Source organism: Heterocephalus glaber, unplaced genomic scaffold, assembly GCF_053883595.1.
Source record: "Heterocephalus glaber isolate CG9 unplaced genomic scaffold, H.glaber_assembly_v1.0 deba00001472, whole genome shotgun sequence".
NCBI lineage: Eukaryota > Metazoa > Chordata > Mammalia > Rodentia > Bathyergidae > Heterocephalus > Heterocephalus glaber.
The window spans coordinates 7,732,130-7,758,230 of NW_028258315.1; the positions used below are offsets into that span (position 1 = coordinate 7,732,130).

General features: G+C 45.9%; 1 protein-coding gene across 1 annotated transcript in view; it reads left to right on the forward strand.

Moving 5' to 3' along the window:
• The window catches only part of Bmp6 (bone morphogenetic protein 6), a 152,764-nt gene that overhangs the window by 32,434 nt on the left and 94,229 nt on the right, over nt 1–26,101 (forward strand). The window lies entirely within an intron of this gene.

Below are 26,101 nucleotides of genomic sequence, written 5' to 3' on the forward strand. Positions count from 1 at the left end.
TTTTTTTTTTGGTACTGGGGATTGAACTTGGGACCTTATGCTTGTGAAGCAGCAGGGATGAATTTGGAAGCCTTGCTTCCCTTTCAATTTCCTTCATGAGTTTAAAGAATAATGGCGATAGTTCTTCTTTAAATGTCTTGCAGAATTCAGCAGTGATGCTTTCAGGACCCTGGGCTTTTCTTTGTTGGTAAATTTTTTATTACATTTTCAATTTCACTCATTGTAATTGTGGTGTTTAGAATTTCTATGTCTTCTTCATTTAACTTTGGTAATTCGTACGTATCTAGGAATCTGTCCATTTCTTCTGTGTTTTCCATTTTATTAGAGTATAGGTTCTTGAAGTAGGTATTGATGATGCTTTGGATTTCTGCTGGATCTGTTGTGACTTCACCTTTTTCATTCTTGATTGCATGGATTTGAGCCCTTTCTTTCCTTTTTTTTGATAAGGTTGGCTAAAGGTTTATCAATTTTATTCATTCTTTCAAAAAACCAACTCCTTGATTCATTGATTTTTTTGTATCGTTTTCTTAGTCTCCATTGCATTGATTTCTGGTCTGATCCTTATAATTTCCTCTCGTACAAGCTTTGGGTTTGTTATGGTCTTCTTTTTCTAGGAGCTTGAGGTTCTGCATTAGGTTATTTATTTGAGTTCTCTCTGTTTTCCTAATATGGGCATTGACTACTATGAATTTCCCACGTAGAACTGCTTTCATTGTGTCCCATAGATTCCTGTATGTTGTGCTGACATTATCATTTACTTGTAGAAACTGTCTAATTTCTTCCTTTAATTTCCTCTGTGACCCATTGGTTGTTCAGGAGGATGTTATTCAATTTCCATGTGTTTGTGGGAGTTTTGCAGTTTCTTATGTCATTGATCTCCAATTTTATTGCACTATGGTCTGATAATATACAGGGGGTAACTTCAATTCTTTTACATTTACTTAGGCATGTTCTATGAGCTAGCATGTGTTCTATTTTGGAGAATGCCCTGTGTGTAGCTGAAAAGAATATGTATTCTGATTTTGTGGGATGGAACACACTGTAAACATCTATTAAATCCATTTGTTCAGTAACTTGGTTCAGTTCTAGAATTTCATTGTTAATTTTTTTGTCTAGATGATCTGTCTAATTGTGATAATGGGGTATTGAGATCCCCCACTACAATTGTATTAGAGCTAATTTGGTTTTTCATGTCCATTAATATTTGTTTTGTATAGTTGGGGGCATTCGTATTTGGTGCATATATATTTACAATTGTCATCTCTTCTTCCTTTTTCTTTTTTAATGGTAATGGGGATTGAACCCAGGACCTTTCACACTGAACTACATTCTTAGCCCTTTTGTAGAGGTTTTTATTTTGAGACAAGGTCTCACTAAGTTGCCCAGGCTAGGCTCAAATTTGTTAATCCTCTTGCCTCAGCCTCTCACAGGGCTGGGACTACAGAAAGCACATTTGTTTTGAGGACTTTCTTAATACTGTATATATTAGGAGGTATCTTCACACTGCTGGTTCTTGGGCACACAAACCTTTCCCAGCCTTTTTTAAGTGCTATTAATTTTCTTTTCTTTTCCTTCTTTTCTTCCTTCCTTTTTTCTTTTTTCTTTTTTTTTTTTGCCCATTGCTTCTCTGCAGTCCTTTCCCTGCCTTGGGGGTTTTTGTTGTGCTTGAGCAGGACTGGAGAACGAGGTGAGGACTGGAGAAGAGCCAGTCTTTGGGGCTGTCTTTGTGTAGTTCCTTTTCCGTTGTTTGGTTTTACTGAACACTGCCATGGCCCCTCGGCTTCCCAAACCCTGTCTTCCACACCTAGGAGGATGACCAGGGTTTGTCTGGTGTCCCCCTTGCTGGTCTACACCTGAGTTCTTTCTCCAGGCAGCGATCTGGGGTTCAAGTCCCTTGTCTCCAAGTTTTACCAGTTTTCTAATGATTTGTGGTGGGAGGGCAATTCCACAGCAATTAATCTTCTGTGTACAGAAGAGGAAGTTCTTTTGAGTGGTAAAAAGAAGTCAAAAGAAAGATTATGCTATGGGTAAATATTTCTTCCTTTGCAAAATACATAGTATGGTATATTTGTTTCCTAGAGCTTTCATATCAAAGGCCTGCAAACTGGGTGGCTTTAAAAAGCAGAAATTTAGCCTCTCACAGTTCTAGAGACTAGAAGCCTGACATCGAGGGGCTGTCAAGGCTGTGCGCATTCTGAAGGCTCTAGGGAAGAACTGCTCTGGGCTTTTGTCTTGGCTTCTGGTGTTGCTGGCAATCCTTGGCTTGCAGTAGCCTCACTCCAATCTCTGCATTTGTCATCGCGTGCATGCTCTGTGTACCTGTTTCTGCCCCCTGGAAGGACATCGGTCACCTTATAAGGATATCAGTCATCTCAGTTATATCCACAAAGATCCTCTTTCCCAAAAATGTCACACTCTGAGGTTCCGGGGAGGACACAGCTTTTGGAAGGACATGATTTAGCTCAGTTTAGGTGCCAATTGTGAGTTTCAGCATCCTTTGATAAGGAAATTCTTTATGCTAAAACAAGATTCACTTCAGATGTGCTGCCCCCTTTATTTCCAGCTCTCTCCCTGTTCCCCACACCCTGCCCTGTAGCCCAGTGGTGTTTTAGTATTACACAGAGCACCCATAGTCTCGTTTCGTAGATCTCTGCTTCAAGGGTCCGCAGCACCTATGCTGCAGAGCAGAGAGCGCATCCTATCCAGCTCTCTGTTCCCTTCCTGGCCCGGTGTTGTAACTGATGTCTCCACTCTGAGCTTTTGAGCATCGCCATTCCCTGAAAGTTCACACACCCCTTAGATTATCTTCCCAAGTGTCCTATGTGATGGATTCCTTAGATCCTAGCTCTGCACACGAGAAACAGAATGATGACACATTATACTTGCTGGTGGGGAAGACCGTCCCTGCCTGAGGAAAATACCAACCAAATAGATCCCATTTCCACAAAGCTTTCACCTTACTGAGTTAGAGCTCAGCTTCCTCCTGGGAAGATGATAATCCGGGGAGGTTCCAGCAATGGTGTCACCTCACATTCTGAGTGTGGATGCAGGTTGAGGAGCCACCACACTTAAGATAGCGAGGTGACATCCCCCCTCCCCAGGCAGGGAACTGAATGAAGAAACAAGAGCTTCTCAGGATGGAAACATTGAGCAGACAGACCAGAAACAGATACAGTGGATTTGGGCTCAACATCCACCACCAGGCACTTTTTTGAAGACTAGGAAATTCACGTGGGTCTCTTTTAGGTCCTTGGAAGACCTTGGTAGATCCCTGTTTTGGGAAAGCACCACACTGATAACTGGCCTTTGCAATCCAGCCTGTTTAAAACAAGGTCAACAAACCCCTCTCTGCCCTTGGTACCTCCTGGTGTTTTGTGTATTCATTTTAACTTCTTTCCAATAGCTGTGGTGGTGGTAGTGGCTAAAGGGCGAAGCTTTCCGGTGGTTGCCTTAGAGGGGTCATCCCAGGAGGCAGCTGCCTGTCCTGACACATAAGGAGGTGTCACACACCATGGGACAGGCTGTGCTTTGCCATTTTGGCATCCCAGCTTTTCTTCTGCCTGGCCACAACTCTCTTACTCTTCTACCTGCCGTCTACCTGCATACAAGGTGGGGCTGGGGGCTCCTCTGTGCACACTCTCGTGGTCTGAGTGTGGAACACAGCTCCCGGACAAGACGCCATGAGCAGCCTGTGTCCTCTGTTCTCCCCGCTCTCCTCAGAGCTCCTAAGATCAGAGGCTGGCTTTTTCCTGTCTGTATTGTCAGTGTTATCCGTGCTACCCACTGGATTACCTTCTGGATGGCCAAGTGGTGCCAAGAGGGTGTGCCCTAAAGAATGTCTTTTCTCAAGCTGGGTGCAGTGGCACATGCCTATAATCTGGGCATTCTGGGAGGCTGAGGCAGGAGGATTGCAAGTTTGAGCCCAGCCTGGGAAATTTCGTGATTAGCAATTTAGTGACTTTGCTCAATGCAAAGGCCCTGGGTTCAAGCCCCAATCCCACCAAAAACAAAACAAAACAAAACACCCAAAAGCCAAAAAACTTTCTCACTGCTAATTTTGAGCCCTAAAATTCAGTGATCCAGCCTTCACATCCTCCATTCTCCTACAGTATGCTCAACACTAGCAATATCGTGGATCTCATCAGAATGCAGGTCCCTAGGAAGGCTAGACATCACCGGAATAATTCCATGAGATGTGGATTTTTCCTTGGTTAGCTCCAGGCAGAGGGGACCCATGAGGGGAAAGGGCAGGAAAGCACACACATAGTGCTGGAGGTGGCTAGAGCCTCAGGGCTTTTCTCTGCTCCTCAGCCACCACCCAGCATGCTGAAGCCTTAGCACGTTAGTGCTAGTCCCAATTGTGCCACTAATAAGCTGGTGACCTTACAGTTGCTTAACCTTTCTAGATCCAATTGCCTTTCCAGTAAAACACATGTTCTTAAGACCTTTTTAACTATATAAACTCTTGTCTAGGGCCTGCTTTGGGTTTTAAGAAATGGACATATATAGGACTAAACAAATCAGATTTATTACTTTTTAATTTTTATTTTTTGGTACTGGGGATTGAACTGGGGACCTTGCACTTGTGAGGCAGGCAGTGGCGCCACTGTGCTAAATCCCTGGCCCCAAATCAGATTTATTAATGTAATTTATTCAACTTAATTTAGAGATGGGTATCTCACATTGTATTAAACTTCTGGGCTGAAATGATCCTCCTGCCTCAGCCTTCCAAGTAGCTGGGACTCCAGGTATGTGTCACTGCTCCTTGCTCAAATCACTTACAAAGCTTGAGTGAAATAAAATAATTTTTTTCAAAGAACTAAAATTTAAAGACCTACTGAGTCCTTTCTTAATTATGTTTAGTAAGCCAGAATTTCAGGCTTTTTTTTTGAGCTGGTATGGTGGACTTGTGACATTGAAACAGAAAGGACAGAATTATAATTTATTGGCTCCTTTCCTGAATATCTTTGAAATTTGCACGTGGCTGGGAGGAAATGGGTCCAGCGAGGACCACCATTTCTTGTTTGGGGTTGCAACAGGGTGATTTGGAGCGAGTCACTTTGCTCTCCTGCAACTCGGGGTGAAAAGGGGTGCCTGGTGAATAAAAGTCAAAGTTAGAATCTTGGGTGCATCCAAAAGCTCTCTGTAAAATAAGTATTGTTGTTTTGTGGGATCATCCAAGTGAGCTGTCTACCCAGTGGGTGGGGAGTCTCCAGTTAATTTGAAAGTAGAAGCCTGACATTCATTGTTCCTTCCCCTGGACTCGGCGCTCCAGCACCTCCTGTTTGAGAATTCACTTTCTCCCTTTCCTTCTCTGGAAAACACTTAAGTTAGAATGGGAAATGATATTCCTTGCAAGGTTCAAACTTTCTTCTCTCATTTTATGCTTTTCTCTGTAACATTTCTCCAAGACGATCTTGGATTACTTATACACACAGCTGTTTTATGAGACTATGTTGGAGTTTGTGAGTCAGATTACTGTTACAAAATGTTTGTGAAATCACTTCTTAAGTCATATATTTGCATCATGTACAACCTGTTTGACAATCAAAACATTATGCCCTTGAGCACTTGGCTGGTCATGATAGTATGTTTTCCAGTCAAGTGTTCCAGCATAATATCATTGGGAAGTAGACAGAAAGAGCACAGTTTATTATTTTAGCATAGAATTCCAAGTGCATTTCTTTTTTTGTAAGATTGAGGACATGCGATATTCTGTAATAGGCTCCGTGTGATCAATTAACAGCATAGAAAATTCCAGTGTAGCTGGGGGCAGCTATCCAGCAGCCCAGCCATAGTTGCTGTTTTATGGAGCCAACGTGGATAGAAGGATGGACTGGCCAGGGCAGAAGATAATGGCAGAGCAGTCTGTGACTGTCACACATCTCAGGGGCACTGACCCCTGCTCTTCCTTATTGGCCCCTGGCCAGCCTTCAAGGCAACCTCAAATGGCAGCTCCTTCATTAAATTTTCTTGACCTCTTCAAAGTAGGCTGGACTCCCTTTCCTCCAGCTCTTTGCATTTTTTAATTTGCACTCTGATGGCTCAGTTGTCATTGTTAACTCCATGATCATTGCCCCACTTTTCTGTAACCTCTGGAAGGACAAGGACTGTGTCTTACTTCCCTTGGATTTGTTATAAGAAAGAGATTTACTTGATTAAGACAAGAGTTGCCGTGTGTCCTTGTTCTTTTTTCAAGGACACAGCCAGGGCCAGCCAGTGACTTTCTGGGTGGACCCTTGAAAGTTGGCTTTAAGGATGAATGATCTTTCCCTGTTGCTCAGGCACAGTGTGGGCGAAATCAGACTTTTCTGCAGCAGTCGTTGTCTCTTGGTGCTCATAGGGTGTCAGTGGTAAGACATATATAACTGAAAAGTACAACGTTAGGTGTGCTCTGAATGCTAGCTGTTGAAAACAGTCAATCCATTCACAGAAATGTAAATCTCACCCCAATCCGCAGCTTACTAATTTTTCTTTCTAGCTCTGAACATAATTGCGCCTGCAACAATGCTCAGATTCTGATTTAGTAAGAAGAGGCAACTCAGGGTGCTTGTCCCAGTGTGTGCAGTGTCCACATGTTTTAAGTGCCTTTCCAGCGGTCATACAGGTTGTGTATCCCTAATCTGAAAATCAGAAATCCAAATCGTTTCAGAATCCAACACTTTGAGTGTTGACATGGAGACACAAGTGGAAAATTCCACACCTGCCCTCTTGTGATGGGTGGCAGTCAAAATGCAGGTGTGCTAAAAATATTATATAAAAGTACCCTTGGGCTGTGTAAGGTGTGTATGAAATAAATGGATTTTGTGTTTAGACTTCGTCCCATCCCCAAGAGGTTTCATTAGGAAACTATTCCAAAAGTAGGAAAAATCCCAAATGTAAAACATCTTGGTCCTGAAGCATGATGCAGAAGGGATACTCGCCCTGTCCTGTGCCCTTCCCGCATGTTGACTGTATCCCTGGCCTCCCAGTTTTCCTTTAGGGAATAAGCATATAATGAGAGTGGGCTCTTGACAGTTGGCCGGGGGTGGAAGCCACGTGGTGACAGTGTGCATGGCCACCGGAAGTGTGATTGCAGGGCGGGCATCTGGGGAGTCTGGGAGGGGCCCTTTTCCAACCTCAAGGGACAGCTGCAGCTGGTTAAATGTGACTTCGAGGTTCAGGCCCAGGCTTGCACCTGACCCCTACGCACCTGGGCCTGTCTGCGTACCCCTGCCTTGCTTAGCAGACTCCCTGGAGGACTCTGCCAGCACTGGATGCAAAGGTTAGCTGTTAGCCTGTTTCTGAAGTACAAAGCATGCGTCTCAGCAGCAAAGTTTAGAACCTGGAGAAATTTCTCCAACGTTTTCAGCCTCTCCTCTCTGCAGCCAACCCCAGGGGAAGAATAACATAAAAGAGATCTCAAAGACTAACATAAAAGACGTCTCAAAGAAGTGAAAGCATATGATAACCCTTTCCTTTGAAGCAAGAGGGCTGTTACTATTCATTGGGGAAAAAAAATAAGGCTACATTTCCATATTTTACAGAGAATAATAATCCTGTTATTTTTATTTTTAAAAGTTGAGGGGAGGGAGAGACTCTTAAGGGAATAATAATTAAAAAACACCAAAAACAAGATAAGAAGAAAAAATATTTTTCTAAATAGAAAAAAAACTCCAAGGAAACATTCCCCTTTCTTTTGTGTCCCATTCTTTTACCTGAGTCCTTTAATAACACCATGGGAAGGGAAAGAGGCTGGTGAATTTCATGCAGAAAGCGATTTGCTTTAGGGAACTTTGTGCCTGGTATAAAAATGTGGTCTGTGCCTGTGGATGTCTGAGCCTGCTGTCGTGTTCAGCAGGTCTCACGGGCTCCACAGGGCTGCTGGGTGGGCTGTCCTGAGTTGGGAAGAGGGGCTGTCATTCCTTGCACAAGCAAATGGCAGGTGCAGGTGACGAAGGCAGGTGTGGCCCTTGGCTCTGCTAAAAGGGAAAAAAATCTGTCTGCAGAGTTTGGAGTAAATAGCAGAAGATTCCCATGCGTGGCGACCTTGTCTCTATCCTGCCCCTTGGCCCCCGTCCATGGCGAGTTATAACTGGGCCACAAGGACTAAAATATTGTGTAGTCTAGAGGGGGAGATGCCAAACGAGACTCTGTTGGATCTAGCGAATGTGTCTTGTGTTCATTTCTAGGCCTGTAAACAAACACAGCTGTTGAGCGAAGGACCCATCTTCAGAAATGGTGAAAACACAGCGACGCCCTGCCAGGGGGAGTGCAGCGGGGGAGCTGGTCCTGGCTCTGCGGCCCAGGCCATGTGTCCTCTTCCAGGCCGGGCTGGGTGTGAGGAGCTGCTCTGTGATTTCAGCTGAGGCAGATGGAATATCCAGTGATTAGTGTGGAAAGCTTTGAGGGAGAGGAGTCTGGAATTTCATCTGTCTTCCTCAAGTCCAACCTTTGTTGCTTATGCAAGACCTTGGCTGCCTTTCTCTGCAGGTGATGGAAGGAAACTTTTACCTCTTCCTCCACTTAGTCTTGTTTTATAATCATTAGAACTTCAAGGAAAAAGCATGAGAAATTCATGGACCTGGCTCTTATATTTCTAACAGTTCCTGCTAGGAGTAAGCCTTGGGCACACGCCTGTCTCTTTCCTCTCTCTGCTGCGGAGACATAGGACTGTGATGCAAAATCCAGAGCACAAAGAGCATGCTGGCCCCAGGAACTGCAGTGTGTATGTGAGAGAGGCTGGCTCTGATGCCTATGTGGAGGTGACATTGCTGCATCCTGGTGGACTTTGGCTTCTGCTGCTTGCCTTGTTCTTGGTGCTGCACTGCAGGAGCTTCAGCGACAGCTGCAGCCTGAGGAGGTTTAAGGGAGGTGAGGTAGAAGTGGTGGACTTCGTGCATGAAGATCTCAGCTCGGCAGCCGGGGGGGGGCTCGAGGGCTCCATCCCTGCCTTCCTTTATCTAAGAGACGTTTGCTTATTCAGTGCTTACCACATGCAGGCTCCGCAGCACCCCCTTTTGTCAGTAGTGCAGGACCTGAGACACATCCCCGGGCTTTTCCCTCTCCTCTCCCTCCTTGCAATCCAGTTTCAACGCATTGCTGCCCTGGAAGGCCCCAAACCCAAAGAAATGATGTGGAGAGAGAAGTGCTGGGCTTGGTCATCACACATGCGCACGCAGACTACCCCCGCCACGCTGTTTTATAAATACGAACAGTGTTATGTGTCAGTTTTAAAAATCATTGCTCTAGTGCAGAGCATTCTTGGGACTTGCAGTCCTCGAAATTCTCAGTGTTAATTTGTGTTTCTTCCCGCTGATTGGTTAAGGCTTGGCTGGTGGAGAGATGCAAAGGAGCTCGGCTTGTGGGCTGTAAACAGTCTCCTGCAGGTTAACCCCATCTGCATTCAGTGCAGAGCCCAGGAGGGAGGTGTGACAGGGCATCAGAAGCTTCGAAAATCCCCCAGGTGGTTCTCCTATGCCACAGTTCGCAGGCATCGGTTTTTGCATCAGATGTGTTGAGTCAGGGCCAAGTTCAGCACAGGTGTATGTGTGCTTTATTCCTTATGAACAGGACCTCTGCAGGGTGTTTTTCTGCATGCCTTTAAACTTAAAGCCCGAAAGCCGGAACTGGTGGGAGTCACCCAGAAATCTCGCATGGGAAAACACTGACGGTAGTTGCCACAAGAGTTTTGGAATTTCAGGGAAAAGTATTTGTAAACTGTAACTTACAATCATCCTTTAAGATCAAGACCAACACAGAATGCAAGGAGACTGATTTCCTCGGGTTTTTGAGGTATGCTGTCATCTGCAAATAGAAATGTCAGTCACAACTGCCTTTTGTCTTTGTCTAGGATCCCTGTTAGAGGCATAGTAATACTGACAAGTGGTATTGTTGAAAGTAGTGATTTAATTTGAAATAGGAAAAAAAAGTCCAAAGATGAGGGAGTGAAGGGAGGGGAAGGGGAAAGGAAAAGAGGGAAAGGAAAAACGATTAGAAAAGAAAAAAATGGAAATGAAATCTATGTAAATAGGGAAGGGTGGAGGGGGTGAAAGGTGCACAGGTAATGGGGAAAAAGAAATAACCAAGATACATCCTGTACTGGTACAAGCACCCAATGATAAATGGAAATGAATTGTATACCTAAAATGTACCAATAAAAGAACAACAAAAAAGTAGTGATTTATGTAAACATTTTCTAAAATTGAATCATTGTAGCATCCTGAGGTAAACTCTGTTGTCACAGGTAAAGATTTTAATAGCTTACTACATCAGCATCTTTGGGAAGCATCAAATAAGACTGCTTTGCACTTTTCCTATGCTTGCCCAGTTTTGGCAACAGGGTTATATGGCTGCTTTTAGAGTAAACTTAAAAGAAAAAGCTCGGAAGCTTTCTGCCTTTCTTTAAACAGCATGGAGCAGTTTAAATAATACAGTATAAAACTTATTTAAAATAGGAAAATAAGCCACTTCCTGTTTTTGAGCGGTCGAACATACTTTCAAGTGAATTGATATCTCGGTGCTTATTTAGTGATGTGAGTCCAGCTTACATCATTGCTAAATACTTGGTCTGGTGGTTTGGTGCAGTAGTGCAAAAGAAGAACAAAGATCCCTGAAGGAATGATGGAGGCCACGTGTAACGACCAATCCGACCCTTCTCCAGGCCTGTGGCCCACTAAGGACTGAGTGTCCCAGCACTGGGGTTTCTCCTTTGCTGTCTGTTATCTAGGCTGTGACTAGAACAAAACCCCAAAGGGAGAGATGTGGGGTCACTGAATGCAAATATGGATGGGTTTGTTATTAACTAACTTAACTTCGCTGTTGATTTTGTGCTGTGACCCACTCTTTGCTAGAAGCGCTTTTTCCTGAACCTCCTTGATTATATACATCACCGGGGGTGCTGTAAACACAGATTCCTGGCCTTATTCCAGGTTTACTAACTCAGAAATTCTGGGGAAGGGGCCTGTAATCATCACTTACCCCAGGTGATGCCCATTATTAAGGAGGCGTGGGAAGCCATGTCCTATGTGGAAATCACTTAAAACCCATTCTAGCTGCGATTCTCAACCTCGACCAAAATCAGCGGGGGACTCAAAATCCTGATGCCTAGTCCTCCCCTACCAAACGAACCCATCTGAGGCATCAGGAATTTGCAAACATTCTCCCAGCCTTGAGAGACACTGACATGCAGTGTTCCTGAGACCTGCACAGTATTCTTTGAGATAATTGCTGATTCCTTCGCTTGTTGGACAATCAAGACTGGGTGTGACTGAGTAGACTGATACTGTGTAAAATGAGTGACTCTGAGATCCACGTTCTCCTCTGCTCTGGTTTGGTGTTTTTTACTTCCTTGTCTCTCTTGGATTTAATTCTGCGTAACAATCCAACTGGCCCACCAGGTTAAACCTCTGCAGAAAAATAGATGTGTACCTGACACAGAGCAAAGGCTCCATGAGCTGGAGGTCAAGTCCAGATGTCACCTGGGCTTGTCTGGCTCCCTGCGCTCAAGGCCTGCCATATTGAATCTTTGTGTCCGCCTCCAGAGAGCTCCTGAGTTAGCTGTCGTGCCTTCCAGGGACTTGTCACTTGATCTTCGTCCCTGATGGTGCCAGCCTGTGACCACATCCGCCCCCTCCTTCCTCTGCATTACTGAACACTTCCGCTTGCAAGTTGTGACACCAGACTCACCCAGTGCCGAAGCTCCATTGCAACCTCTGGTTAGTGGTGACGAGTTACGTTTCCTTGTTGGCGTTCATATCAAAGTCCTGTTCATGTGAATTGCTTCCCCTGCTCTCATGTTGTAGACCTGGATCTGTCAAGGATTCTTCTTGTGATTTTAGAACACACCCCACAGTCTTAGAGGCCTACAGCCTATTCTCTTGGCAGTGAATTTATTGATTTATGTAGTGCAGAGGGGACCAACCACTGTGGTGAAATAGCCAGAATATTGTCTCCATTGGTGGGGACTGAAGAAACACAAATTCTAAACTCAATGCTAGTTTATTAATTTATAGGTAGAACAACAATAGCCAAGGGATACTGAGCACTGGTACCCGCTACCAGGAGGTGGCTGTACCACATGAGAATGCACGAATTAGGGTTCCAGAATCACTGTTTCTGCTCAGAATTCCTGAAGCTGAGGCTCTTCTCTCTCAACAGTCCTTGGGCAGAATCTGTGCCTGTCCTTATCTCTGGATCTTTTTTCTAAGGTCCAGTGACCAACAGGTGGCAGGTACCCCCTTCCCTAGCCGATTAACACATTCTTACATTCTTTGTTGATGTATTTTGTGGAACACTTGATCTGATTATTCTCATGCCTTGCAAGCCTTGGAACTAATCCATCTCTCTATGGTGGCTTAGCTTGTCTTAATTGGACTCATTATGAATCCCTCACTACAGCCCCCATATCCTGTTAACAGGCAAATGACAGAAGAGAAATGCACAAAAGGATCTAGTGGATCCTCAGTTTTCATGAGATCTTTGTCTAACAAATGACATTTCTGTTTCTGGTTTGAATGTTCCTGCATGGTACATGGAAAGGCCAAGTGTGATCCTTCTTCTGCCCTGCATCTCCTTGTGCCCACATGAACACAGCCCAGGAAAACCAGGGCATCTGATTATGGCATCTGAGGCGAAGCCAGAGGAGTTCCCCTAGTCCAGATGGAATTACGGAAGGAGCAGAGAACACCTGGGGTTAATAGTCTTTGTTCCTACAGTGCATCTTCCTGGAGAAATGGGAGAGCAGGGGTCACTGTGAAGAGCACCCTTCAGACAAGATCAGGAACAGGGAGAAGACAGGAAGCCCAGCTTTGCACATGTGCAGTCTCAGAATGAATGTGCAAATCATCCAAATGACTACAGAAGGTGCTTAGTAGTTTATTTCTGTTAAAATCTGTATGTATTTGAAGACTTTCAAAAAAGCACCTGAAAGCCAAAGATTTTAAAAGGATAAGGGTGGTTGACATTTTCTCTTTGGTCAACCCAGCTCAGCAGGGTAGGAAAGGAAATTAAGAGTCATTCTTTCAGGCATAGTCTCTGCTGTTGCATCCTGGTGGAATTTTTGAACTACATAACAGGTACAGATGAGAGAATCCCCAAACCTCAAAAGTGTGCTGCTTGGGAGGTGGATGTAAAGAACAACTGAACTTAAGCATAGAACTTAAAAGTGTACATACTAGATAATTCTAAGATACGACTTCTAGCTTAACTAATCTGTGTGCGTGCCTCCCTCCAGGAGTGGAGTAGATTCTTTGCAATCTTCACATGTTTCTCATTTTGGTCTTCATATTCAGACTGGAGCGAATGGGGTGGGTTGTGTCTCTCCTGGGGAAGGTGCTTTTCACGAGGCTTTGGAATTTTGAGTTATGGCACAGTAACCAGTTGCTAATGATTTCTTGGAAATGTATGAAAGAGCCAGGAACCCTGCATGTGTTGGACCATCACTTCTTTTATTTTCAGAGGGTCTGCCTCATTTCAGCCCAACTGAGGACTAGTCCTGAGCCAGCCTCGGGAGTGGCTGGTCATTTGTGGTGGAAGCTAGACTTTATGGAATGGGTCATGTAGACTAAAGTTTCCCTGAGACATTGTTTTTTGATGAAGAGAAAATAGTGCCCATTCCATCCTAGGGTTTGGTGGCTCCTTCAGGTCCATGGCAGAGCTCATTCTCAGCTGCTGGCTCTCCCTCCAGCTCTTTCCCACCTGCCCTAGAGGTCCTGTCAGAATGCAAATAGGTGAATGACCTGGTGCTAGCATACTCTCAAACTCGGGTGACTTATTTTTAACAATGCGAATCTTGCAAACAAGTTTTTATTCCATCTGGTTATAACTTTCTATGGTTGACAACCAGCAGGGTAGAAAGAGGCACCCAGAAGGGGCTGTGGACATGGCCATTTGTGGCTTAGTTGCAGGCAGTCAGGAGTCAGAGGTGGACAGTTGATGTCATGTTGTTCACTCATTGTCCCCAAGCACAGGATGGCAAGAAAGGCTGGGAGGAAGCAGTGGGCAATGAACAAGCCTTAACCCAAGAATGAAGGAATGTTTGAGTCCTTCCCATAAACTTGGCCCTCCAGACACTTGAAGACAGCTTCTCTCATTTCATCCATTAGCACCCCTGGGTGGGACTGGGACCATTCTTGCACATACAGTGGGCCCTCGAGTTACAATTGGCCTGACATATAAACAACTTGGGTTATGACTGGAATTTTAGTTTTAACTTAAGACCAAAGTCTTGAGTTATGACCTGAATGCAAGCCACTTGTGCTTCCAGATGGTCTCAGGTACAGATTTAACCCTTAAAGAGTTCTGGAGGGAACATGACAGCATCCTTTCCTGTGTGGGGTTAATGAGAAATCCTGGGCCAGTGTCTAAGGACCCTGAGATCTGCCTGTGTACAGGAGAGAGACTTTGAAGGCTGTGTAGAGGAGTCTGAGCCTTCAGTTGACCAACTTGAGTTACAACCAGCTCTTGTGAACAAATTAAGTTCAAGGGTCCACTGTATTCTTTTTTTTTTTTTTTTGTACCGGGGGTTGAACTTGGGTCCTTGCGCTTGCGCAGCAGGCAGCAAAACCACCGAGCTAAATCCCCGGCCCCTGGGTCCACTGTATTCTAAAACTAAAGCTCAGCATGTCAAAGTACCTCTTGTAGGGTCACCCAGCTGTCAGTGGCAGGACCGGGATTGAAGCCCATTTTTTTCTGACTGAAATTCCCATAGTTTTCGCATCACATCAGAGCTGCCTGCTTACTTGGTGTCAGGAATCCAGCTGAAGTGAACAGGGCCGAGGAAGAAGTGGCTCCTAGCAGTTCTGCACAGGGAGGAGAGAGCAGGATCTGTGCGGAAGCAGCACTGGGGAGGAGCCGGTATTCGAGAGAGTGGGGAAGAACCGATGTACAGCTGAGGACAATTGCTAGCTCTGCCTTGAGGCCTCTCCAAGGCCGAATGGGGTGGATGGGCATCTGCTCACAGCTGACTCCAGCAAGGCAGCTGCTGTGGCTGTTGTGTTTGTGACTTTGTGATCCTGGGATCGTCCAGGACAGGATGACTCAGGGCCAGGTTGGATCTCCTGCTCCCCACCCGCTGAGGTGTTTGTCCTGTGGACGGAAGGCTTTTTAAGGTGTGGTCAGGGGATGCAGCGTAGACAACATACTGGCCTCTTCAGCACTGCCCCACCCTCTGGTGTGCCTTGCTGGACTGAAGCGGGAGAAAGCTACACATGCAACACCCGGCTCCAGCTGGTCTCAGATCTCGGTGTGATTTACCTTTCCCCAATCAGATGCATTGGGCTTGGAGTCACCATGGAGGTGGCCAGGGAGGAGCTTGGGGCGTCCACTTGCTGGCTGTGCACACCTTGCAAGCCCAGTGTGACTCTGGAGCCCACAGGTTCAGCAGCAGCTTCCTGTTTCCCTGATTGTGCCTAAGGCAGTAGGTGGTGTAGGGCCTGGTGCCAGGGCAGCGGCTTCCAGCACAGGTAATGGCTCCTTCAGGAGGCCCCTTCGGGAGTGTTGTTCTGGACATTCTGATTCGAGGCCTCTGGCCCTTCCTATGGTCTGGTAACCACTCCATCACCTGGATTAAGTTCCTTTCTACACTAGAGTGGGGAGGACCCTGGAGCTCTGCCCTCTCTGTTGCTTTAGATTCTGGGAGGTGATGGAAAACCATCGTGGGAACCAGGGGAAGCATAGGGAGCCTGCTCCTTTGGACTTGCTCTGCCGTTTGAGAGCCTGAGCTAAGGATGCTTCGCATTTTCTGTTCAGTCAACCCAGCTCACTAGGGCAGGGAGGGAAGTTAAGACTCATTCTTTCAGGAGTGCTGGTGGGTAGGTCTCTGCTGTTGCGTTCTGGTGGAAGTTTTGGGTTTGACAACAGTTGTAGAAGAGAGATTTCCCCGAGCCTCCAAAGTCTGCTGCTGGGATGGAGATGTAAAGATAAGTTTGTATTCTTGACTCAAGGAATCCAAGATTGTTTTTGGAGGGTATGAGGACGCAAGACGCCTACGTCTGTATTACTATATTTATATATATAAATTTATATTTATATTATAGTAATGATATATTAATAATATTAATTATTTATATTATATGGTACTTATATATTTATACTATATATATTTATATTACTATATTTATAGATAATGTATTTTCTGCTTCAAGATGCTAGGCTGGGTTTTTATGGTGCTGGGATGGAGCCCAGGGCCTTGAGCATGCTTGGCAAGTGCTTCTACCAAGGAGCCACGCTCCCTCGCCCACCAGGTTGGGTTTTGATATCTGTGCCCCAGCTCTGGCGGACACAGACAGGTCACTACCGCGTGTTACCCACGCCCTTTCCCTGCTGGGACTGCAGGCCCGCAGAGCATTTGTGCTCGTGGGACTATCACACCTGTCCTCCTCTCCTCCCCTTCCCTGCTTGTTTTCTGCTTGCTTCTGTTCTTTGTCTTATATTTTGCACACACAGACACAGACACACGCGCCGCTATCGAACTCTTTGAAATAAGTTTAGACTTTATAAAAGTTGTGAAGTGGTTTGCATACATTGGATAAAAGAGTTTATAGCAAAGCACATGTTTGCAACAGCAAAACCAGAAGTCTCCATCTCCGTTCCCATTACAAGAAAGCGCTGCCAAGGCCCTGGGAGAAGAACCGGACTCTCCGTGCAGAACCGGGCTTAGAGCTGTGCTGCGGGTGTAGGCTGTGTGGTGTGTGTACAGAATCGCAAGGATGTGCTTCTTGCTCTGAGTTCCTGCTGCTTTGCCTCCCTAAAGCCCCTTCAGTGGGATTGTTCTTGGGAACAAGAGGTTCTTGTAATAATTTTACATGGAGACAGGGATGAAGTAGGTGCTGATGCTGGCGTTTCGTGTCAGATGCCGATGTGCTGACAGCGATGTGTGGTTGCAGTAGGATGTGGAAGTTAGTGACTGCGCTGTGGTCAGAGAAGCTGCGCCAGGCTCTTCCAGATGCTCTGCCAACCTGAAAGAATGTCAGCACAGGCGCCCAAGAATTGGTTCAGATGTTTCCACATTTATGGGAGAGCTTTAGCAGCAGGTTGAAGCCTTGAGCAGGGAGCTCACATAGGGTGGTGTGTTAGGGAACACACTGGACCAGGACCCAGAAGAGCTCTATGAGTCCTAGCTCTGAAATCCTAAACCTTCAGTGAGTTAACAACCCTTGGCCTTGATTGTCTCATTTGTGCTATGATGGGGGATGGATGGATCCTTCAGGCTTTAAATGTCTCAATCTGTATTTATTACTGATTCTCATGGCTGTCACCCTAAGAGCATGGGTTGCCTGGTTTATTCTGGGGGAGTCTGACGGGCAGGACCATTGCACACAGTAGGTGGATGTCTCTCTCTGCCTGTTGAATTCAGATTTTTCTGCCACTCTGCCCACCGCACATGGATGACAGAAGAGCCCCCATCAAGTTTCAGTGTAGGCTGTGGCTTAGCAGTGTTTAAGTTGGCCTAAATCCACTGTGTTGCCCCCAAAGAATAGTGTGGTGTGTCTTTTGTTCACTCTCCTGATCCTGGGAGAATATTTATTCCTTGTTGCTGTCATGAAACAGGAGTGTAAGATCCATGGGGAGAAATACCTCTGGAATGGACTCTTACTATAATCGCTAGGCAGCTGAGTCCGAATTTTGTTCATAATATGGAAGGGTCCAAGTTTCAAGGGCGGCTCTTCACTTCTATCCATGTATTCATTCCTTCACGTATTTTGCAGACACTTGTTGAGTGTTTTGTGCTGGGCACTATGGTAGGGGACACACAGCGCTCGGTCCCTACCCTGGGGATAAGACAGAGCAGTACCGATTGGTATTTCTTAGGGCACATCCTAACCAGTCGTGGGTTGAGGATAAAGTATCCTGTCTCCTTCAGCTGATTTTCAACCGAAAGCTTAGGGTGCTGAAGTAAGGAAGAATAACTCTACCACTGTTGTTGCTTTGATACCAATGTGTGCCAGGTGCCAGGGTCGTCGCAAGACTAGAAGTTTTCCTCCCTTCTCTCAGGAGAGTTGAGCCATCTCCTTCCCTCTGCAAGGCCACCTGGAGGGTCACAGCATAGTTGCCTGGTGACAACGGTTCCCATGTGACCGGCAGAGAGATGTCAACACAGTTTGTCCACTTTATCATTTTCCAAAATGTTGCTGAAAACTGGTGGTGGTGGTGTTCATAGGGATTATCTTTTCTTCCTTTCAGAAAAAGATTCTAAACAGTTGAAAAGATTTATTGACTGCAAGAGTTAAACATTAACTGGTGTGTGGAATGTTAAGAAATACTACTGTATTTTTCTTTTTTAAAAATCATGGCATTTCCCCCACCCTCCTCCCCTGTACAACACTAGCTCACCAGCTTGGAAGAAATAATGTGGGTCCAATAAGCCAGTGTTGATTGTTCTTAGAATTTGAGTCAGGGAGAAGGGCAGTGAGAAGCAGCAAGTTTGTAATTCTAATTAGAATGCTTTGGAGGTGGTAGAGATTTAGAGATCATCTAGGCCAGCGAGGCAGTGACTGCCTGTGGTCACAGCTGGCTAACAGTGGGATCTGCAAGCGAGCGCAAGTCTCCTATGGTACCTTCTATCTGCTGCCACAGGAGGACACTGCCTCCACTTTCTGTTGCTATCATTGAATACTCTAAACTGACGAACTTATAAAGAAGAAAGCTGGAGCTCTGAGTCATAACCCCCATCTCTTCTGTGCTGCAAGGGTAACGTTGGTGGGAGATTTTGAGGATTGTGGGGTTTCTGAAGCAGCTCCTGGGCTGTGGAGATAGAATTTGCATTCTGGGAGGATTCAGTGCAAGGGGAAGATGTGTAAAAGATGAGTAGAATGGATTCCCCACGAGGAAGATGCACTCAGGAGCCCATGACACTGCCTGCCTGTTGGCAGGTAGCCAGTGACGAGAGTCATGTCCCCAGTTGCAGGAGTGGGGCAGGATCAGCTCTGGTTTCTTGCCTTCCAAATCAAAGATGACCTTCTTTGCTTGGCAACCTAGGTCATGTTAGCGCTTCTTAGCTATTGGAGATAAATACGCTAATGTTAATCATTAAGTCCAGTATTTGCAATCTACCTTCCACGAGTCTAAAACTAAAAACTTGGGGCAGCCACTAAGTCATCACTCTGTCATCTTTTTAAGGGAAATGATATTTATTTCTGGGAAACTTATTTTGCATTTATTCTGTTACATTAGAATGGAATAGCACTTCAAATACAAGGCTTCCTACATTTTAAAATTAAAATACTAGACAATGTTGCTAATTTATTATATGGCCCAAAGAGGGAATAACAGGTAAATTTTATAATACTTGGGAATGTTTTTACTTTTTAGCGGTGATTACTCAAGTTGATTAAGAAAATTCAGGGCTGAACCTTAAGAATTTAATATGCCCTGATCAAAGAAGGATCTCTTCCAGCGCAGAAGGCTGCCCTGGGGACTGGCAGGTGTCCCCTGGGTCCATGGACCCCGTGAAGCAGAGGGAGGTGGAAGTGCTGGCCAGGTCAGCCCTGGGTGCTAGCAGGTGGCCTTGCACCTCAGCACACTGACTGTGTGCTGCTCACATGTGCATGCACGCTTCAAACAGGCTGCTGTCTAGGCAAGCAAGAGTGGGCTGGAGACAGTTTTAATCATTGTGACTTTAAAAAATTAGACACATAGTTCATGAATCCATGCTTTACCAAGATTGCCATCTTCCTCATCCGAAAGGTCCCCAGGAGACTGGGTCGACCAGTGTCCCTTCTCTACTTCAGCACAGGTACTGGAAGGTGGGTGATGCAAAGGAAATGAAATTCCTCTATGAAGGAAGTGGCTTGCTTCTTATAAGACTGCTGGCATTTGCAGCTGTGGGAAGAGAGGCCACAGGAAAAAGCTGAGGAATAGTGAGCATTAAAACAAATGCACAAGCCAAATGCAGATCTCTATCTTTCTGGCATCATTAAAAAAAATAATAAACGGGAGAAAAAGCTAAAAGTAAAACATAAATCCCTAGTAAACACATCAGAACTACCAAATTAGTCCTCTGTGTAAATACACCTTTCTATTTGGAGCTGGAACTGTTTGGGGAATGACCTTCCCCTGGGCTGCTTGCTTAGGAGGCAGTGGTGACTCCTGCAAACACTCATGAGGGCCTCGCCTGGGAGCCGTTGCGTATAGCAGCCTGTTCATGTTTTCTTTGACCTGCATGCCACTAAGTAGTGATGGCATTTACTCCTGGGCCTCTCCCTTTCTCAGAATGAATAGTGGTAACTGCTATATCAGGGACATTACCTGTTGGTTCAGAGGTCTTGGGGCATCCTCCCCAGAGGCGTGTCACCTTGAGGAAGGCATACGTGCCATTTGGTAACTTTTAAATAACTGTTTCCTGACCGGGTGACATTGTGGGGAGAGGTGTGTAATAGACTCGGCACAATTTTTAGTACACTCAGGTCAAGGCAGCAGGAGCACACAGGATAAAAGTACATTTTCTTGTAGATTTCTTATCTGAAGTGCTTGGGACTACGAGTTTTTCCAAATTTCAGTTTTTCAGGTTTGTGAATATTTGCATGGACTTGACAGGTTGCTTCCAAATACAAAACTTTATTTTATTTCAAAACTTTGGAGCACTGTGTCAGCCCTAAAACAATTCAAGATTTTGAGCATTTCGGATTTGGGATTTTCAGATTACGGAGGCTCAAACTGTATAGAGAAAAATGTGTCTGTAACATTAAAACACAAACATTCAGAACAGCTAACAGGTAGTGTGTGCTTGCTATGTGAAAAACACTGTGCTCTGTTCATTTAACACATTCCTGCTGACTTGAACTGTGGGTACATGCATGACTGTCCCATCGCATGGTACAAGCCACCTGATTGGACAGCCATGCATGTATGGCCCCGTCGTGAACTTGTTAGTGTGCTGATTTAATTTCCACAATTCTTGAGGTGTTTGCAGTTATTTTAGAGATCAGGGGCTGAGGCATTAAAGAACTTCATTGCCTTACTGATGGTCACACGGTCAGCAGAGCAGAGCCCAGACACGTCCCAGTGTTTTGAACTCTGAATGCCATCGCTGGACCGTAAGCAGAGTCTGCCTCTCTAAGCAGACACAGGGCTCCTTCCTAGACATGGGAACTAAGATTGTACATTTATCAGGTTCTTGAAGAGTGTGTCAGGACCAACTTGAAGGAAGGAGAGAAATTGGGGCTCATGCTCTGATCTTAGAGGTTCAGACCTAGAGACAGCTTAACATGATCTCATCAACTGCTCCAAGAAGTGACCTTCCCAATTCTCTGAGCTGGTGGGACGACTTGAATTGGATCTGGGACCCTGACTCCCCCCATGCTGCCTGGTCTTTCCCCTGTCCCTTTCAGGAAGGCATGATCTATGTTCCTGTCACCTCTATTACTTATTTGGCATTCGTTATCTTCTGGTCTCATGGATTATTTTCTCTTGTATCCGTGTCTTATTTCTCCAAGAAGGTTCTGTGCTCTCTGAGGACAGGGACTGGCTCTCTGACGCCTTTGTTCTTCTCCACACTCATAGACTAGTTCCTCAAACATGTAGACTTTCAAATATAGTTGTCCCTTGGTATCTGAGGGACACTGGTTCCAGGACCCCAGTGGGCACCAAAATTCACAGGTGCCCAAGTCCCTTGTATAAAATGGTGCTGTATTTACATGTAACTACATATACCCCTATATACTTCAAATCATCTTGTTTTCTTATCATACCTGATACAGTGTAAATAGTTGTGCTGCATTGTTTAGGGAATAATGACAAGAAAAAAGTAGGTACACTTTCAGGGCAGAGGAGATATTTTCCACCTGCACCCGGTGGTATCTGTGAACCTGCAGATCCAGAGGGCTGCCTGCATTCGTGGTTTTAGCCTCACATTAGCTGTGCCACAGAACCGAGCAGCTTGGGGGATTAGTGTTTTCTGGCTCTGGGGCTAGTGGGTGGATTATCTCAGAGCCTTCCCTCTCCCCAGTGCTGGGCATCAACCTGGGCCCTTGCACATGCTAGGTAAGTGCTCCACTGCTGAGCTACAGCCCTAGCCCTCTCTTGGCAAGGTTTTAGATCCCTTTGGGTCTCCACAAGGAGCAAAGTGAGAGAACCCATACTTGCCCTGTAGCCTAGGTGATAGTTCAGCAGATATTGGGGTTGGCGCCTAAGAAACCTGACACTTCATGGAGATGGGGAAGTGTCCCAAGAGCCAGGTGACCGACATGTGGGGGAAGCTCATATTAATAACTTCACTCTTGACCTGGGCAGGTTTAATTTCTAATAAGATTTTAATGTGCACACAGCGCACTTTGCTGTTACTCTTGCATCAAAGCTTTGCAGTTTTTAGTGTTCTCAGGTGCATGATTTTAGTCCATCAGCCCCAGGCTCTCAGGCTAGTCTCCGCGTTTTATTTTATTTATTTATTTTGGTTTTTCGAGACGAGGTCTGTTGTGTCCTTCAGGCTGGCCTTAAACTCACTCTGTAACCCGGGCTGGCCTCAGACTCGTGAGGAACCTGCTGCCTCAGCCTCCCGAGTGCGGGATGACAGGTGTGTGCCACCACACCCGGCCGTTCTCATTTTGGAGATGAGAAAGCTTGAGCAGGGGAAGCAGTAGTGCCTAAACAGCAGACGCCATCCATCAGAGGTCAGGAGGGACCGGGAGGGTCGGCCTCTTCTGGCCCCTGCGGGGCTGCCGGTGTCTCGGAGCGTGTAGGGTGGCGAGGGCCTTTCTCCCTGGAGTCACAGGCCGCCTTGGGAAACACTGCAGCGCGCCGCGTTCTACCTCACTCCGTGGGCCTGTGCGGCTGAGTGTGTTTGCACTGCGGGGCATCCAGGCGGCACACTGCGCCGGCATTTGCCGCTGTGCTTCCGCCGCCTGACTGCAGTGCTGATTGGTCATGACTTGTTCCAGGAGCCACGCCCTTCTCACACCGTGTCCCTGAGAGCAGGCGCAGCCCGCATCTGCTGGTGTATGTGGCTGGTTGCAGACCGTTCACTTGCCAGGATGGCACTGCTGATTCTTTCTAAAAAGTAAGGGGACCCTCTCAACTTTGTTTTTTTATTTTATTTTTTTTGGTACCGGGGATCGAACTCGGGACCTTGTGCTTGCGCAGCAGGCGGCAAAACCATTGAGCTAAATCCCCAGCTCCCAACTTTGTTTATATTAATCCCAGAAGTAATCTGAATTCTTCTCTTATGCTCCAAACAGCTTCTGACTTCATAAGGGATCAGTTCCCATTTGTTTGCTGTGAGCAAGACCACCCTATTTTTAACCCGCACCTCTTGGGCACTGTCTGATCCCCAAACAGTACCACTCTGTATCCCCATCTTTCATTTGCCCCGACACCATCATTAAAGCTATTTTCCATGGCTGCTTCTGACCCCAAGCATTGAAGGCTGAGTATTAATAGTCAGGAGACTGTTTGCATTCTATTTAATCCTCACCAAGTTTCTGTAAGTACAGATCCAGCCTCCCTAACCTAAAATGCTCTGTAATCTGAAACTTTTTGAGTACTAACATGAAGCTGAAATTTTTCGAATTTTGGAGCATTTCAGCTTTTTAGATTAGGGATGCTCAACCAGTAAAATCTATGCAAAGATTCCAAAATCCAGAACAAATCAGGAATACTTCTAGTCTCAAGCTTTTTTGGGGTAGGGGCTGATCGCTGTGCACTGTTACTCTGATTGCCACTTTACAGATGAGGAAAATCAGGCACAGAAGATTAAGTAATGTGCCGGAGTTCACAAAGCCAGTAAGTGGCAAAGCCTGTACTCTTTCTGGCTTCCATGCTGCTGTCCCTGTGGCTTTCCAGCATGCTCCTTGGAGATGTGTCCCAAGAGGGAGTGAGCTCGTCCATTTCCAGTGTCTCAGATCCAGCACTTGCTGTGGGAAGCAAAGTGTGCAGGGAGAGAGCAAGGCCTGCAGCACTTGGCAGGCCGGGCTCTGCCTCCCCTTCCAGCAGCCACCGACAGAGCATGTTATTCAACCAGGCCCCTCGTTCATTCATTCAACTAACAACTGTTTACTTGGTGCCTGTCGGGTGGCAGCAACTGCATATGGGGATATAAATGTGTAAAACACAGACCTGGGTATTAGCAAGTTGTTACAGTACTGAATACAGCAACAGACCGAGGTAGGTGCTCTGAAGGAGCAAACGCTGAGACTGGGCAGGCTAGGAAGGGTTCCTGGAATTCGTGGTGCGTGGTCAAGTGCCTGGTGTTGGAGCTGGGGTTGTAGCTCATGGCAGAGCTCATGCTTTGCATGTACGAGGCCCAGGGTTTGATCTCCAGCACTGAATGAATGAATGAATGAATGAACCAATGAAGGAGCCATGAAGAAAGGGTGTAGGGCCGAATGCACCGGTTTCTGGCTTGCTGACCTGGAGCGAGGGACACCGGGTTGGTGGGGGAGGTTAGAATCTTGGTCCCACTGGGGCTGACTTGCAGGTGTCCGAGTCTCAGAAGGGGAACTGTCAAGCAGTGTTGGCTGATGGAGTTCGGGAGGAATGGGTGGGGGGACAGGTCTCAGTTCTCTCCATGTGGATGAAGCTTCTGAAGCAGTGGATGAGGGAAGGGAAGGCTGGGGACTGAGCCTAGAAAAGAAGCCGAGGGGCACCCAGCCCGAGATGAGGAAAACCAGGAGCAGTGACAAGCGCTGCGCAAAGAGCGGGCGATGAGCAGCTTCGGATGCGTGCAGAGCTCAGTCCTGTGGGCTGCGGATCCCTTATCTGAAATGCTCGGGACTGGAAATGTAATTACGAGAGATCTCGGAGATGGGATCCAGGTGTAAACATGCAGTTTGTTTCACATACCCCATACCCTGTAGGTAGTTTTATATAATGTTTTAAATAATTTTGCATGTGAAACAAGGTTCCTACGATCAAGCTGAGTTTTGATTGTGAGGCATCACATGAGATGAGGTGTGGGATTTTCCCCATGTTATATCTGGGTTCAAAAGGTTGCGATTTTTCTTCTTGTACTGGGGATTGAACCCAGGACCTTCACACTGAGCTACATCCCCAGCCCTTTTATATTTTCTGTTTTGAGACAGTGCCTCACTAAGTCATTGAGAACCCATGATCCTGCTGTCTCGGCCTCCCAGAGTGCTGGGACTCCAGGTGGGCACCACCGCATCTGGCTTGGAATTGTGGATTATGGACGGTCAACCTGCATGTGATTGTAAAGCATGAGCGTGTGAAATTGGCTGTTGAACTGTGTAACATGGAGGGCACTGGTGATTAAGATCTGTTGGTGGACAGATCTAGGCAGAAGCCGAAGGGAATGGGCGGGGGCAAGCAGGAGAGGGGAGGAAATGCAAATGGAGTGGAGACAGCTTTCATGGGATCTGGCTGGGAAGGTGAGCTCTGAGAGGGTGGGCTTTGGTGGAGTGGGCAGAGCCTTGAGTGGAGGGATGGATCCAGCCAGGAGGGAGTGGCTGACTCCAGAGAGACAGAAGAAGGTGGAAATCCCGTTGCCCTCTTGAGCGTCCTGTGAAAACTGCGATAACACAGCGAGTGCCCAGGATGGTTGGGGTTCTTGTCCTCTCTGACGATGGATGTTTTTACTGGGTCCTCCCCAGTGTTCTTTCTGGTTTGAAGAGTCCTAATTAATTTTATTTGTTTTCTCTTTGCCGCTTTCTTTCCTAGAAAAAGGACTTCTTTCAATTCATATTCTCTACATTTTTTAAAGTTCAGTAGTTTTTAAGTGGATATAAATATTCTTCAGAAACGTGGTCAAATCATCTCATACATGATATAGAAATGTAAGGGGCTATTATTTCTCGCCTACTTACTCTGTTTCCCATAGAAACCTAAAAAAACTTTCCCTTTTCTGTTTCCATTTGTGATTGTTGACCTTTTTTTGCATTACATCATTAAATTTGATTTATTTTCTTGTGCTTCTCATACTTATTATCTAAACGCATCTTATTTCTAATGACTATGAAGGTAATTTTAGTGCCAGTTTCCTTGAAAACGAATAGGCTGTCTTTATTTGAGTAGAACTCCATGGCTCCTCATGTGTCCGTGCTTCAAATCATGTGTCAGTAATGGGTTCACCACAAACATTATTGCAAAATAAAGCTTTTTTGTACTGGGATAGAATTTAAAACTTCATGTGTCATTTCAGATATTTTTCCAGAGTTCCTTTTTTAAAAAAATT